We start from the raw sequence: 17317 nt of genomic DNA, 5'->3' as shown, positions 1-17317 counted from the left end.
ATGAACATGAGATGACTTTTCTTCCAGGCTCCAGCTTTAGGTACCATTGGTGATACGTGGACCAACGTTAAATGATGAGGGTGAAAAAGTCATTAATTAATTATCATAAGTTTGCAGAACTTGTCATCCAAATCAACAAAAAATATTGTTGCCAGGCGATTCAGGATCTGTTAAAAGTATTACTAATAATTTGCAAAAAATCGAACCCAAGAAATGCAAAAGAAGGATTTCTGCATTTTGGACTTCTACCTTTGGCTCAGAGCACAAATAAAGGCATCGATTGTTGGTTAAGGCTGTCTGTAATGAAAGTATCGTAGCTAGTATCATGTATGCCAACTAGACAATTTTGATGAGATGACATAGAATTAAATGAAAATAAAGAGGGATGGATATCATATCATGATACCATATCATAATAAATCATAATAAATGTTATCTCATGCATGACGATAAATAATGTCATCTAAGATACTAGTATACGATACTATGTATTATGGAGGTACTAGTATACGATACTATGCATTATGAAGTACTAACTTATCATACTACCCACTACGAGCGGCCGACTTATGGGTTGCAACAGTATAGGGTTATTAATGCCAGAGACGAAATTAACCAGGTTAACATTTTTCGCATTTCAATGGTATCATCTGATTCTTTCATGACATCTCCACTAGCATCATGAATGCTTGCTTCTCTGGAGGAAAATTGAAGTGAATAAGGTCTTGCAATACACGGGCTTTTATGGTAAACTCAATCTCCAGTTGGCATTGCATCTAAGCTCCCTTTTATTGCTCCTGCAGCTTGATAAACCATTTAGATATATTAAAACTGAGCACCCTTTCAGCCCTCTCAGGCCATTAGCATTTCTAGCCGTTCGATTTCATGTGCTAAACGTTCCTGGCCGTTAGATCTTCTGTCAACATGATTTTTTTCGCGAGGTGGGCTGGCTGTCCTAAAGGCAGCTATTCCCGTAGCTTTTTTGGCCCACTGTGGTTAACTGGGCTGATATTTGGTTTTCTGGCCCATATCTTCGCCTCGACTCCTGATGCCAATCTATCTGCCTCGACTCCTACAAAAGCCATATTATTTCGAGTTATACTTCATGACCTTTTTTCTACCCTCTAGTTTAGGGTTTATCGTCTCTGGCGGCGACTGCGCCGCCGTCTAGAGCTTTTCCTCCGGCCGATCGCCGGACGCCTTTCCTCGCACCGGCGCGCGAGTGTGAAGCATGGCGACAGGAGCAGGATCGTCCTCGGAGGGCTGGTCCGGGAAGAAGTTGGAGGAGATGCTGCAACACTTGGATCTCAAGGACGATGAACTAGACGACGTGATCGTGGGGGTGGAGGAATCTAAGAAGTATGCAGCAGATGCGAGATGGCTAGCGATCGCGAAGGTAAACACGACCCGGATCTTCAGCGCATCCGCTATGTTTGAGACCATGAAATCGATCTGGAGCCTAGCACATGTGCCGCAGTATAGGGAGGCAGGGGAAAACCTATTTATCTTTCAGATGTTTTGCCTGGGCGATTGGAAGAAAGTTGTCCATGGTGGTCCGTGGTTGTTCAGAGGGATGGGGGTGCTGATCGAAGATTATGATGGTAAGCAAGATCCGGAATCCGTCAGCTTCGATGGCCTGTTTGTCTGGGCACAAATACACAATATACCGGAGCTCTACCGGAAACTTGAAATTGTTGATCAGCTAGCTAGGCGGATCGGTCGGGTGAAGGAAACACAACTATCTCCAAGGTTCTTCTATGAAGGTAACTACGTCCGAATTCGAGCTAGGGTTCTGGTGGACAAACCACTTACGAGGGTTATTCCATTGAACGTGGTGGGCGAGGGCAGGAGACTCCTCCCTGTCAAGTACGAGAAGATACCGTACTTCTGCCAAATTTGTGGACTCATGGGTCATAATCATGAGGAGTGTGGAGATGGAGTTTGGGAGGCCAAGGACAAGCAATGGGGAAGCTGGATGCTGGCACAGAGACGGGAGACAGTACAGGAGCAGCAAGGAGGAGGCCGAGCCTCACGGGGTGGTCGCTTTGGAGGCTGGGGAAGAGGTAGATCAGGAAGGAGTGCACCACCGCCTCGGCAAACTTCACCTGTGCGCAAGCGCTCGTCTCAGGAGGCTGGGCTGGATCCGAGAGCCGAAGATGGAGAGGAAGATGAGGTGACTAGTCCACTGAAGCCGGCTGCCACTACGGAGACGGAGTATGTAGGAGGACAGGGGGCTTGCAGAAACCTGAATTTTGCTTTGGCTGGTAACAACCTAGATAGTCACTTGCAGCAAAAGGATGCAACTAAGGGCTCTGAAACCGGATGCGGGGTCGGCCCGGACCTAGGCCTGGCATTCATGGCGGTACCCCCACCACCACCAACATATGTGTCCCCTCGAGATGCAAAGAAAGCGAAGAAATCAGCATCACCAGTGAAGCAAAACCCAGACAAGATGGCGTTATTGGCGGGCTCCGACTCGGGGCGCCGCCAGGCCCAATGAAAATTTTATGCTGGAACTGTCGTGGGATAGGCGATCCCGTGACAGTTCGTGAATTACGTGATCTCGTGGAGATCAGTTCGCCTTCTATCTTGTGTTTAGTTGAAACCCAGTTACAGAAGGGTCGTGTCGAAGGTTTACGTACGTCGTTAGGGTATGATTTCAGCTTTGGTGTCGGTAGTCGTGGTCGTAGTGGAGGTCTTTGTATTTTTTGGAAAAACTCTCTGGATGTTTCAATAAAGAACTATTCGGAGTATCACGTGGATGCCTGGGTCACTGAACCGGGTAAGGAGCAATGGAGATTGACGTGTTTCTATGGTGAAGCTACCAGGAGCCTTCGGTATAAAACTTGGAACACTATGAAGCGGTTGAGGGGAGAGAGTACACTCCCATGGATGTGCATTGGGGACTTTAATGAGATATTGCGGCCCGAAGAGCAGCATGGATCAAATGATCGTGATAGCTCGCAGATTGATGCGTTCAGAGAAGCCATTGATATCTGCGGCCTAGCCGACCTGGGGTATCGGGGTCTGGATTGGACGTGGGAGAAGAAGGTTGCCGGAGGGAGCTACTGTCGCGTTCGCTTGGATAGAGTTCTGGCCTCACCGTGTTGGTCTGCTCTGTTTCCCTTCGCATATGTCGAACACCTCACAGCTGCAAAGTCGGATCACTGCCCAATTCTTCTGGAGACCGAGCTGATTGATACAAGTATCCGCGCAAAACAAAAACAGTTCCGTTATGAATGCATGTGGGAAAGAGACCCAAGTTTTGGAGGGGTGGTACTCGATGCCTGGAATAATGCGGGGCGGGCCCAGAGTGTTCCTGCGCTCTCCCATAAGCTGACTGTGGTGGCTGAGAAGTTACAGAGCTGGGGCCGAGCGTCTTTTGGCGCAGTGCGATCTGAACTGCGTCATCTCCGCACACATTTGGAGGAGCTGCGTTTACTACCTGGCCGCGTGGGGCCGTCAGCTGAGGAAGACAGGGTCGAAGCCCGTATGGTCGAGCTCTGTTTACGGGAGGAGATTATGTGGCGTCAGAGGGCGCGTATTCAGTGGTTAGCAGAAGGAGACAGTAACACAAAATTTTTTCATCGCAAAGCTAGCGCCCGGAAGGCAAAGAACCGGATTGTTGAGCTGCAGCGACCCGATGGAACCATGTGTAAGGAGGAGCATGAGATGGCTGGCATGGCTACCTCTTTTTATAGTAATCTTTACGCCTCTGAACCCACGGTTGGCATTGAGGAGGTCCTTTCCCATATACCGACCAGGGTAGATGCACCTATGAACATAACTCTGGAGGCACAGTATAGTAAGACAGAGGTGAAAGAGGCTTTGTTCCAGATGTTTCCGACAAAGGCCCCAGGGCCAGACGGTTTCCCGGCACATTTCTTTCAGAGACACTGGGAGCTCTGTGGTGATGAGGTTACTGAGATGGTGCTTCGAGTTCTTACTGGAGAAGATTCTCCGGAGGAGATAAACAAGACGTTCATCGTTCTAATACCCAAGATTGCTAGCCCGAAAAATTTGGCACAGTTTCGACCGATAAGCCTCTGCAATGTGATCTTTAAGATTGCATCAAAGGTGTTGGCTAATCGACTCAAACTTATTCTCCCCGATATCATCTCCGAGGAACAGTCAGCATTTGTTCCAGGGCGTCTCATTACTGACAATTTTATCTCTGCTTATGAGTGTCTCCACTATATGAAATCCAGGAAGCTCAAGAGTAACAGGTTCTGTGCCTTGAAGCTTGATATGATGAAAGCCTACGATCGGCTCGAGTGGAACTATCTAGAGAAGGTTATGCTCAAGTTGGGAATCAGCCCACAGTTCACGCAAACAGTAATGAGGTGTGTATCCTCGGTATCCTTCTCTGTTATCTTTAATGGTGGTAAGCAAGAGGAGTTTAGACCCTCTCGTGGACTCAGGCAGGGCAATCCCATATCGCCATATCTTTTTCTATTGGCCGCCGAAGGCCTCTCTTGCCTACTGAGATCCACAACGCCAGGTGAGAGCATCAATGGTATAACAGTGGCACCGGGTGCCCCACAGGTAAACCACCTTCTTTTTGCAGACGATAGCCTGCTATTCTTTGATGCCACAGCTGATATGGCCAACAGAGTTGAGAATCTTTTGCATAAGTATTGTATAGCTTCAGGGCAACGCATCAACAAGGAGAAGTCCTTAATATTTTTTAGTAAAGGCTGTTCGGAAGGAGTCAGACACGAAATCAAACTCATCCTTTCAGTCCAGAATGAGAAATTGTCTGAAAAGTACCTTGGCCTCCCGGCGGACGTTGGCAGAGCAAAGGAAGGATCCTTTAAGTATCTTAAAGACAGGATATGGAAGCAGGTGCAGGGTTGGATGGGGAAGGCACTTTCTGTGGGAGGGAAGGAGGTGCTTATCAAGTCAGTTGCGCAAGCGATTCCGACGTACTCAATGGCGTGCTTCAAGTTACCACGAGGCTTGTGTCAGCATATAAATGGCCTCTTGAGGAAATTCTGGTGGGGATCCAAAAAGGGCGAGAGGAAGACAGCGTGGGTTTCTTGGGATGTGATGACACAGCCGAAGTTTATGGGAGGTATGGGGTTTCGTGATATCGAGCTTTTTAATCTTGCTTTGCTGGCCAGACAGGCCTGGCGGTTACTCCAGGAACCAAACTCTCTCAGTGCACGCATCCTCAAGGCTGTGTACTACCCTTCGGTTTCGATCCTTGACGCTGAGCTGGGGAAGAACCCGTCACAGGTCTGGCGCTCTTTGGTTGAAGGCAGAGATACGCTCAAGCTAGGGTTGATAAAACGGATTGGATCCGGAGCGGAAACAAATATTTGGACGGATCACTGGATACCACGTGATTTTAAGCTGCGGCCGGTGTGCCCGAAAACTTTGAACCCACCGCAACTTGTCTCGGACCTCATTAACCCGGTCACTTTTGCATGGGATATAGAGACTTTGGATGAACATATGTACCCAATGGACAAGGAGGCAATCCTCAATATCCCGCTTAGCTCTCGAGTTCGCCAAGATTTCTGGTCATGGCATTATGAACGAAGGGGTGTTTTCACAGTGCGTTCGGCTTACAAACTTCTGTCCGCCACCAAGCAGCAACGCACGGACTGGCTCGAGCACAAGGATGGACACTCGCAGATTGAAGCAGATCGTGGATCCTGGGCGAAACTCTGGGGAGCTGCAGTCCCTGCTAAAGTTCGCGTTTTCGCTTGGAGACTGGCCAAATGCTCAATTCCTACAGGTGAGGTTCGACAGCACAGAAGCATGGCCGTCTCGGCGGAGTGCTCGCTCTGTCATGCGGCGGTGGATACGTGGCGCCACTCTCTTTTTGACTGCCGCATGGCGCGTTGTGTGTGGGCTCTTGCTGATGAGGACCTCACGGATACAATCATCTCTAACAGAACGGAAGATCCAAAGCTCTGGCTGCTGTGGCTGGTAGATACTTTAAACACCGATGATCTGGCCCGTGCCCTTGTTACTATGTGGGCCATCCGGTGGGCGCGGCGCCGAGCCATACATGATGACCAGTTTCAGAGCCCGTTATCCACTCATATCTTCGTAAACAAGTACCTGACAGAGCTAGAGATGTTGCCAAAGAAGGGTACGCAGCAAAAGGCGCGAGCTGCACACCCCAGGGACCTGCATGTGAAGGCCAGGGATCTGCATGTAAATACAGGACTACGAGTGGCGCCGGCGGCAGGGATCGGATGGCTCCCACCCGAGAGCCATGATTTCAAAATCAATGTCGATGGCGGCTTTTCCAAGATAGGAGATCGGGCTGCCTCAGCTGCTGTATGCAGGGACAAGGGGGGCAAGTACATTGGAGCATCGGCGATCATCTATGAGGGCCGCCTCAATCCGACAATCCTTGAAGCTGAAGCATGCAGCGAAGCTCTCTCACTTGCTGCCGATCTTCATCTCCGGTCCGTTTGTGTTGCTACTGACTGCCTTGAGGTTGTAACGAACTTACGGGAGGAAGCTCCATGCGGATACTACCCTATCTTACAGGATATAAAGTATCAAAGTAGGCTTTTCAGTGACCTCAGTTTTATTCATGAAAATAGAAAGTACAATGGTGAGGCCCATGCCTTGGCAAGGGCAGCTGCTTCTCTTAGTCCCGGGCGCCATGTGTGGCTTAGCATTATGCCCGATATCATCTGTATCCCATTATGTTTGAACCTTCAATAAAAGGGTGCGGATTGCTCAAAAAAAAAAAAAAAATCTGCCTCGACTCCTCCTCGCCCCACCTCAAAAAGAAAAGAAAAAAAATTCCTCCTCTCCCCGACCTCTTCTCTTCTGTCCGCCCGCAGGACTTCGCCCGCACGCGCTTGACCGCCGGCGGGTGAAGGAGTCGGGGCCGGATCCGGCGGCTTGTCGCCGCGCTTATGGATCCAAACCGCATCCATCGCAACTGGGTGGTGCCTGCGGCCCCATCTCGATTCCCGCCGCTGTCACCGACCTAGGTCTCCGGTCTCGACCTCAATTCCTTCCTGTTCCTCCCTATCAAGCAGGTCATCGCCTCCTGTGGCATCGCCTATCATATCTAGCCATATCGTCCGCCGGCGGTGCCACCAGATTCAGCGTCCACATGTGCGGTGCGATTGCCGTCCTAGATGGCTTCCGCACATCCATGCCTTGCCTACAGGTACAACCAGCCTTTCCCCATTCGCAATATGCCTAGGCTAGAGATGGAGGCCCCATGTGAGAATCACCCAAGACATTGCTATGGTTATGGTAGATACACTGGATTTAATATGTGAGTTCCATAATATACATATTTTTTCTACTTGTCCTAGGTATTCCAAATAAATTCAGAATTCTCTTATTTATTATATGTGTGGTTTAATTGCTTTTCGTAGTGCACATTGTTGGTGATGCGTTTTTAATTGAATTCTTCTCTTTTAGACTTTTACTGGATTGAGCAGAACAAAAAAGAATAGACGTTTTTGTTTAGTTTATTTATAACAGAAAAAGGAACTTGGAAGGCGATTCAGTTTTGTCATAGGAATTGATGCTAAGTATCTTGTGCATTTAACTCTGAGGGGAAACTGCACCCATACAAATTCAAGAATCAATTATCTAACCAGGTTTACTAAACATCTATGCATTTCTCTTATTTATTTTGCATATTCATTACTATTTTGTGATTTGGTTGTGATAACCAACGGGAGGAAGAAGATCGCCTCCAGCATGCTGAGACCTCAAGGCAACTCAAGAGCAGATCGCCAATGGAAGCTACACCATCCTGCTCCAGCCGGATCTGGACGCCGGCGCGCCATGATTCACCAAGGGCACCGTCGTGAGGTTCGCCGTCTATTTGCCGACCGTCTTGTGTCCGTTTGCCGGTTGCCCATGGGGACGGCAGTGTCGGCTCATTTTGGTGGTGCTTATTGTTGGCAGGTTCGTGCAGCACACTGGAGGTTCGGGAGCGCGTGATGACCATCATGTCCAAGATACTGCAGCTCGAGGACACCATAGCCGTCCAGAGCAATGATATCTTGGATTGAAATCTGTAAGTGGAGGATACATTGTAACCTGTCAAATAATGTGTACATGTTGAGGGAGTAACAATAGCAGAATGTTGACATGTCTGTGTTTGGGATTGTAGGCAGAAGGCCACGATAGGAAACCGGTTAACTCCGTGGAAGGTACAATACTGCCGATTTCATTTCTGAATGTTGCGTTGCAGTCACAATATCTTAGAAAAAAAAATCTTCGGCAATGCTTATCTGTAGCTGAAAATCCTCTTCTGGTTATGCAGTACATCCTCTCCTCCTCTGATGTTGATGTGAAATCTCCTTCTGCAAGGTAACTAGACAATCCATTCCTACAAATTTGCAAGCTTTGTTTCTCACAAGTCTTCCACTCAACCCCAGACAATATTTCATTGAATCTGTGAATTTTCTCCTGAACTGACAGATGCAGTTGCAGGTCAAAACATTGTGATATGAGGTAATGGAAATATTTATGGAGGAAATTTACTTTTAAACATCGTATAGGTTATCTTTATCTAAATCATGTGGTCCTTTTTCAGTTATGAGTTGCAGTAGTACTACATGAAGATTATAAATTAGGTACGATTGTTTTTGCTTTCTAATTCATGAGTACAAGCGTACAAACTCAGTATCTATTTTCACCATGTCATGGCACGGCAACCGTGGGGCGAATATGATTGAACCTTATAAGCTGGCCTCAAGAACATAAACACTGGTTCCATTTTATTTTCCTGGACCTCATAAATACTCATTTTGCTTATAACAGTTCCGAGGTATGACAAAAAGATTAAGCAGAAAGCAATGCTTGCTACAGATTTCTGTAACTGTCTTTCTTTAGAACGTCTAGCCCTTTGTATATATTTCCTAGAGATAAAAAAAACCTAATCGCTCTAGCTGGGCTTAAATTTAGGACATTCTTTTTGGTTGTTTTTTTTTGCGAAAAATTGTTTTTGGTTGTTGAATAAGGTTTCACAACGGTGGTAGAGATAGTTCGAACTTGCAATAGCTCTGTGTCAGATGAAAAACAACAACACAAGAAGCGAGCATGTCAATCATGGGTATTGTTATTGTTCAACTTTTCCAATAGTGTTGCAGAAAACATGTTGTTGCCGATTGAACGAATGTTATGTTTTCAAAGAGAATTCAAGTTCGTCTTTTATGTATTTATATGTGCTGATGCAATAAAATTTGATTGAATCTTCTTTGAAATTTATTTCAGTACTAATGCATAACTAAGTAATGATATCTAGCTTGAGCAGCTCAACTATGACGCACTGGATACACGCTAGGTATACTGACATCTTACGCATATCTTCGCTTTTATTTCAGTTATCACTTTTGGTGTAGAACTCTTTGTCTTCCATTTTATACATGATGTTATTTTGCTATATCAGTTATGTTGTCCTGACCGGATAGTTATCTTTTCTGTAAGCGACACAGGTGGTTGCTGATTGGTTGACATTTTAATTTAGACCTTACTTAATTCGTACAAGTGTAGTGACACCATTTTCCATGTTGGTTTGTTTTGGTAAGCATTTTCATGTATAAAATGGAATTGCCGGTCTGCCACTTTATTACATATAGCTTTCAGCCTGATTGATCTTTAACAAAACACCAAACAAAAAGGAAAAGTATGATTACCGCATATCCCTGCTACTGCTTGTATGGTAGTATTTAGTATATATCATTATTTGATATTGCAACTAATTTAATTCTTGTTAGGATGTTTGTCCTATGAATGTGATGCCCTCCACAAGAAACAGCCAGCTGCATTAGGCAGACATAAATCTTCTTTGTTTCGGAACATGGTGGCCTTTTGGTAGAGGCATGTGAAGATTCCATTTACGCATGATGTATACAATCTACTCCATCCGTTCCTAAATATAAGTTTTTAAAGAAATTTTAATATAAACTACATACGAATGTATATAGACATAGTTTAGAGCGTAGATTCACACATTTTGCTCCATATGTAGTCCATATTGGAATCTCTAAAAAGGACTAATATTTATAAACAGAGGGAGTATTTCTTATTGCCTATTATCTGTACTGATTAGTTGTATTTACTATCTATATTGTTCTGTATGTTGCTATACCAAGCCAATTTGTATATGTGACCTTGCCTTTATGAAGTATATATATATGAGATTTTCTTGGATTACCGACTAATGTATGTTTATGTGTAAATTCAGTATATTTCGTGTGGTCATTTATTTATCAAAATACCTATCATTTCATTGTAGAAATAGATAGGCGCAGCAACTAATGTATGGTTATGTTTAGGTAAATTCAATATATTTCATGTGGTCATTTATTTATCAACTACCTATCATTTCATTGTAGAAATAGACGGGCGTAGCAACGCGCGCCATCAATGATCTAGTTTTATTGATAAACCACGGGCTTGTACGCGCATTTTCCTACCGTAGGCAGCAATCACCCCCACACGCTCATGCTGCCCTAAGGGGGCGGCTCTGGCGAACCCTAGTCGCCGCCGCCCTCGACCCACCCCGACCACCCTTGTTCCGGTTCATTGGAACAGGCAGCGATGGCGTCACGACGGCATGCCCTTCATGAAGGCGCTGCCTTAGGTATTTATGGAGTCCTAGAAGTTGGAGCTTCGGGCGACTCGGTTTTGGTTGGGGTTGCCGCTCAGGTCATGGCCCTCCGGGGTGCAATGTATGCTATCACCAATGCTTCTAGCGCGACTTCTTCCTCTGGATCGACTAAGTCCTGCCACCCACTTGCCGACTTCTCTAGGCACTATAGGTAGGGCGGTACATTGACCCCGTCAGTCTTATGGTCGTCGTCGTGTCTTGGACTCTTGGTTGTGTAGTACATCGGTAATGATGCGGCTTGGTTGCTCTGTGCCCCGTCTCCTCGTATTCTTGGCTAGAGATCGGGCAAGGCGAGTTCTCTTGTTGTTCGATTGTAGTAGGTGTGGTTCTAATCCTAGGGATTGGCATGGAGTTGTTTGTGTTTTGAATCAGAATGATCGAATCTCTTGATGATGGTTTACAGGATGCTTATATATCTCCTGGAGAGACACGACGATCCAGAGGAGGCGTCGGTTCCAGAGAGATGCGTCGGTTGCCAGGACATAGGCGTCCGCGGATGCAACCGCTTGGCCGTTGGGCAAGGGAAGATTTCCCTTTTACAGAATTAATCTCAACACTCCCCCTAATCTACGCTTGATCATGTAGATCATCTTCAAGATTGTCCGGGAAGCTCTATCATCTCAAAATATTCTCCTTCAAAAGTTCTTCATAAAATCTTTGATGAGATCCTGAAACATATACTCACAAAGAAAAATAGCATAATGTGATATCATTAAAATAAGGATATCTCAAGAAGAGACTCCCCCTGACACCTACAAGTCCCTAAGTCTTCGCATACCAATTCCATGAACACATTTCTGGAATGTAGAATGTGGTAGAGACTTGGTAAATAAATCAGCAAGGTTGTTGCATGATTTGACTTGCAGAATGCTTATTTCCCCGCTTTTCTAAAGATTATGGGGGAAAACCATTTAGGAGAAATATGCTTGGTGATATTACTCTTGATATATCCTGTTTGCATCTGCGCAACACAGGCCGCATTATCTTCATAGATAATGGTAGGTGATTTTATCGAACCCATTCCACATGACTGTTGTATGTGGTTTATCATTCTGCGAAGCCATACACATTCGCATGTTGCTTCAAATAATGAAATTATTTCAGAATGATTGGTAGATGTTGCCACCAGAGTCTGTTTCGAAGACTTCCATGATATAGCAGTGCCACCATGTAGGAACACGAAGCCGGTCTGCGATCTGGCATTATGGGGATCAGACAAATAGCCGGCATTTGCATATCCAATCACATCAGAGTCCTGATTTTTCTGGAACTGGAAAAATAGGCCAAGATCCTTTGTGCCTTGGAGATATCGAAAGATATTCTTCACTCCAGACCAATGACATTTAGTGGGAGTTGCGCTATGTCTAGCAAGTAGATTCACTGCAAATGCAATATCAGGTCTTGTGCAATTTGCAAGATACATAAGCGCTCCAACAGCACTAAGGTATGGAACTTTAGGTCCCAACACCTCTTCTCCATCATCCCTTGGTCTGAACGGATCTTTCTCTACGTCTAGAGATCGAACCACCATAGGAGTTTTAGATGGATAGGATTTGTCCATATTGAATTTCTCCAATATTTTCTGGATATAGGCAGATTGGTGTACCATGATTCCTGAGGGAAGATGCTCAAGTTGAATACCTAAGCAAAATTTGGTTTTACCCAAATCCTTCATCTCAAATTCCATCTTTAGGTGATTGCGTGCTTCATCAATGTCTGGTGTGCTGCCGATGATGTTGAGATCATCAACATACACAGAAATGATGCAAAATCCTGTAGAGGACTTCTTGATGAAAACACATGGGCAATCAGCACTATTGGAGTATCCTTTCTGAAGAAGGAACTCACTGAGTCGGTTGTACCACATCCGTCCTGACTGCCTTAAGCCATATAATGACTTATTCAGCTTTACACAATACATGTTGTGTTTTGCATTTTTATTTGGGATAGAGATTCCATCAGGAACCTTCATATATATGTCCGAATCTAGTGACCCGTAAAGGTATGCGGTCACGACGTCCATCAACTGCATAGATAGACGATTTTGCACTGCCAAGGATATAAGATATCGGAAAGTGGTTGCACTCATTACTGGAGAATATGTTTCAGTGAAATCAATGCCGGGTTTCTGCGTGAAACCTTGTGCTACGAGCGTTGCTTTATATCTCACCACCTCATTGTTCTCATTCCGTTTCCGGAGAAAAACCCATTTGAATCCCACAGGGAAAACACTGGGAGGTGTAGGTATTGCTTCAGTGAATACCTTTCTTTTGTTAAGCGAGCCAATTTCTACTTGGATTGCATCCTTCCATTTAGGCCAGTCGGAGCGCTTTTGGCACTCAACGATAGACCTTGGATCATGATCAGTGAGAAGGGTATCTGCAATCTTTTCAGCAAAATATATGTCGACAGTCGTAGTCTTACGGTCAAATAATTCTCCAGAATCAACATAGTTGATGGATATTTCCTGCACCCCTAGTGACTCTTCGTGATTTCCCAATACGATTGAGTCTGGGTGTTCCGATGTCCCAGTCAGTTTGTGCATACTGGAACTGGGTTGTGGAGGTTGCCCTTCCACTGGGTGTATACTACCCATCAGGTGTTTGTCAATGTTGAGTTGACCTGCATTTACTGACTCCGAGGTTTTTTTCCTCGATTTCCTTTGTTGCTTGCTAGAAGCATGCTCCGGGTCAGAGGCCGTACTACTCCCCCTCTTTTTAGGAATAGGGAGTTGAGTGGTTTTTATTGGTACCTCCACTCTTTCTGGCGCGTTTCTGGCCGGGTTTAAGGATTTTGTAACACCTTTCAAATCAGTAAATGAATCTGGCAGATTATTTGCAAGATGTTGCAAATTAATGATCTTCCGAACTTGAAGTTCGGTCTCTTGGGTACGTGGATCAGAGAATGAAATGGCATGAGCATTCCAATCAATTTTCGGGCATTCTTTCTGGTACTTGAAATCTCCCCCTAATGCCGGAAAATGTTCCTCATTAAATATGCAATCAGCGTGACGGGCTGTGAACAGATCCCCAGTCAGGGGTTCCAGGTACTTGATAATCGACGACGATTTGTACCCTACATAGATCCCCAACTTCCTGTGTGGGCCCATAGATGTCCGCTGTGGTGGTGAGATCGGGATGTATGCAGCACATCCGAACTTACGCAGATGGGAAATGCTTGGAGGATTTCCACGTACCAATTCCAAAGAGGAAGAACTGTGATATGCAGTTGGCCTCAATTGTATCAAGTCAGCAGCGTGTAAAATAGCGTGACCCCAACAAGAGGTTGGCAAGTTGCAATTCATCAACAAAGGTCTTGCAATGAGTTTGATCCTCTTAATCAATGCTTCAGCCAAACCATTTTGTGTATGGACATATGGAACAGAGTGCTGAACTTCAATCCCCAAAGCCATGCAATAATCATTGAAAGCACGTGAGGAGAATTCTGCAGCATTGTCCATCCAAATTGATTTAATTCGACTTTCAGGATAATGGGCTTGCAACTTAATGACTTGCCTCATTATCTTGGCAAATGCATGGTTTCGTGTGGATAGAAGACACACATGTGACCATTGTGTAGATGCGTCAATCAGAACCATGAAATACCGGAAAGGTCCAGATAATGGCTGGATGGGACCACAAATATCTCCTTGAATACGTTCAAGGAACTGAAGTGGTTCAGCTTGTATTTTGAGGTGCGAGGGCCTCAAAATTAGCTTTCCCGTGGCACAAGATGTGCACACAAAATCAGAAGATTGAGGAAATTTTGACTCAAGCAAATTATGACCAATGGAATTGCTAGTAATTTTTCTCATCATCCCTATTCCAGGATGGCCTAGGCGATCATGCCAGGTTTGGAATGCGTTAACATTCTGAAAAATTACTTTGTATGCAACATGTTCCACGGGTTTGATGTATGTATAGTACAAACCAGACGATAGAGAAGGAATTTTCTCATGTACCTTTTTGCCATATCCGTCATCTTTAGTAAAGAGTAGATACTCCTCTTTGTTGTCTTCATGGGTTTCAATATGAAAACCATTTTTACGGATATCTCGATAATTGATCAGGGTACGTGCAGAATCGGGATACAGTAAAGCATCCTCAATTGTCACATATGTACCACTTGGGAGGGTGAATATGGCACGTCCAGTACCAACAATCACAGTATCGCGTCCATCGATAGTTAGAATATCTCCATTTGTCTTTTTCAGAGTTTGGAAATATTTCATCTCCCTCGGTATGGAGTTTGTGGCACCACTGTCCACAAGGCATAATTCCTCTTCCATTGGATTGTCCCCGTAGAAAACAATATAAAACAAAGAATTTTCAATAAGAAAACCTCATAGTAATATATAGAATACAATCTTTATTATATCAAATGTGCTGATACAATACAATATAAAGACAACAACAAACTTATGTTCTTATTACAATCATCACAAATGGACATAATTAAGTAGATCACTAGGAGATTGAGGGACTAGTCGAAGTCGCCAAACACGTTGTTTGCGGTGTACTCAATCAACGTGTTCTCCATTTCAGCAGTAGCCTCAGGCAGATAAGGAATCACGGCGTTGCTCGGTCCAGGAGGAACATCGTGCGAACCACCAGCTCCTTTTGCGCTATCCGGATGAAGGTTGAAGTTGGCTTCAAACCTTTTCCCTTGAGGTGTTTTGCGTCCCTGAGATTGCTGGTACATCATAACCAGATGCTTGGGCATTGTGCACTTTTCAGTAGAATGCGTGGAGCATCCACACTTGTTGCAAAGCTTAGATTTATCAAATCCGAGCTTTGAAGTGCCTTTTCCCTTGCCTGGGTATCTAGATCTCCTGTTCCCATTGCGCTTTCGCTTATGCTCAAATTGGATTGTTTACCCCGAGGGGTACCATTAAACTTCTGTCTATTTGCAACATTCAAATGGACTTCAGGTAAAGGTTGTGCCCCAACTGGGCGCTGAGAGCCATTCTTAGCGAGTAGCTCATCATGCTTTTCAGCCTGAAGTAACATGTGAATAAGCTCGAAATAGACAGTGTAGTTACGAGCACGGTATTGCTATTGGAGGATCCTATCTGAAGGGAGCATGGTAGACAATGTTTTCTCTATCTTCTTCCCCTCAGTAGGTTCCTTCTCACAAAAATGCAGTTTGGAACATATCTTATGAACAACATGATTGTACTCACCGATGGACTTGAAATCCTGAAGACGGAGATGAGTCCAATCATGGAGTGCTTCTGGCAGGACTACTGCCTTCTGCTGTTCATACCTCGTTTTGAGGGCCAGAAACAGAGTACTAGGAGATTCCTCCTGTAAATACTCAGACTTGAGATCTGGATGAATATGGTGCCTTATGATGAATAAAGCAGCATAGTTCTGCTGTTCTGTCAGCGGCGTGGCCCCATCCGGGAGAGGAGTCTCCGGGGGTTGTATTGCACGCGCTATCCCATGGGACGCAAGACTGATCTTGATGTCCATAGCCCATGTAGGGTAATTGTGGCCATTGAGGGCAAGCTCCTCAAACTCTTTGGCAGTCATCTTCGCCTACATGGGAGAACCAGAGATAATTAATTTATGGGTGGTAAATTAAAAACCATCATGGTTGTGTAATAAGAATGCAAAAATTTGATACTCAAGTGTAAACTCGAAAAATTCTTAACCTCAATTGTGTGAACATAACACTTTGAAGATCACTTAGATCTCACAGTAATAGGCTACATCACCATTACCTTGTGTATGCTACAATTCAAATATAAGGAATACACGTTGGAGGTAATCATTTGTCGAGAATGACAAAGCGTAGACCTCATAGTAAGAGAGGGCAGTCTGCAAATAAGCAGTAGATCACAACTCATTACCTTGTGATTCCAAATAAAATGAGGGAGAAACATTAAATTTTTTGCAAGTTTGATATGCGAGAGAAGATCTCAATCGCAAAGACATGTTCGATAAAAATGAGATGTGGTAAACACATGGAACATGTCATTCTTCCCAGATGAAATCCGGTACTTTATTTATATTATCAATCCATTACATAATATAAACACACCTACTAATAATTACACAAGTCCTAACATAGAATAAATCTAGAACAAGACTAAAATGTAAGTAATAGTCAACCTAAGTACTAAACAGTGCTAAACATAGACTAAAATTGCACAAATACAATAATTAGTACTAATGTTAAGAAAGCAGAGAGAAAAACAAAATCCACACTTCTGGCCGGCCCACCCGCCACAGCACTGCACATGGGGGAAAACGCGGGCGCCTGGGCCTGGGCCTGCCCGGCCTTTGGCCGGCCCACACGCCGCCGCACCGCACAAGACAGGGGGGAGCGGGCGGATCGGATAAGGGTCGGAGTATCCGAACCCCGCACCACCACCTCTGCTCGATCCCCACTGTCACACGGCGGCGCCGGCGGAAGGAGTGGCCGCCGCAGGCCCTCGCGATTCCGGTGATCACCGGCGTAGCACCGACGACCCCTCCTCGTCCGAAGAAGAGTCGACGATGACGTGATCCGGGCGAGCGGTCCCTGGTGCGGCGTTGGCGAGTCCGAGGCTCGCCGGGGCCCACGAACCGGGGCGGCGGCTGGGGCGACGGTCGATGGCGGCGACGGCGCGCCCGAAGAGACGCCCGAAGCGCCGTGCGGCTCGGCTGCTCGAGCCCGCAACCGTTGTCGTGGTTCTAAGCCTGACAGTAGAGTGGG

General features: G+C 45.4%; 1 long non-coding RNA gene across 3 annotated transcripts; it reads left to right on the top strand.

Annotated features, from left to right (window-relative positions):
* The first annotated feature begins 6710 nt into the window (after positions 1 to 6710).
* LOC123051127 (uncharacterized) lies at positions 6711 to 10158 on the top strand. 3 transcript variants are annotated; one of them, XR_006423957.1, is made up of 5 exons: positions 6711 to 7147; positions 7678 to 7806; positions 7903 to 8014; positions 8111 to 8150; positions 8264 to 10158. It is a non-coding gene; the product is annotated as an uncharacterized lncRNA (long non-coding RNA). The 3 variants fall into 3 exon arrangements; XR_006423955.1 differs by having other exon boundaries at positions 6716 to 7806; positions 8264 to 9286; positions 9720 to 10158; XR_006423954.1 differs by having other exon boundaries at positions 6734 to 7806.
* The last annotated feature ends 7159 nt before the right edge of the window (positions 10159 to 17317 follow it).

This window comes from Triticum aestivum, chromosome 1A (assembly GCF_018294505.1).
Source record: "Triticum aestivum cultivar Chinese Spring chromosome 1A, IWGSC CS RefSeq v2.1, whole genome shotgun sequence".
NCBI lineage: Eukaryota > Viridiplantae > Streptophyta > Magnoliopsida > Poales > Poaceae > Triticum > Triticum aestivum.
This window is presented reverse-complemented; position numbering and strand designations above follow the sequence as displayed.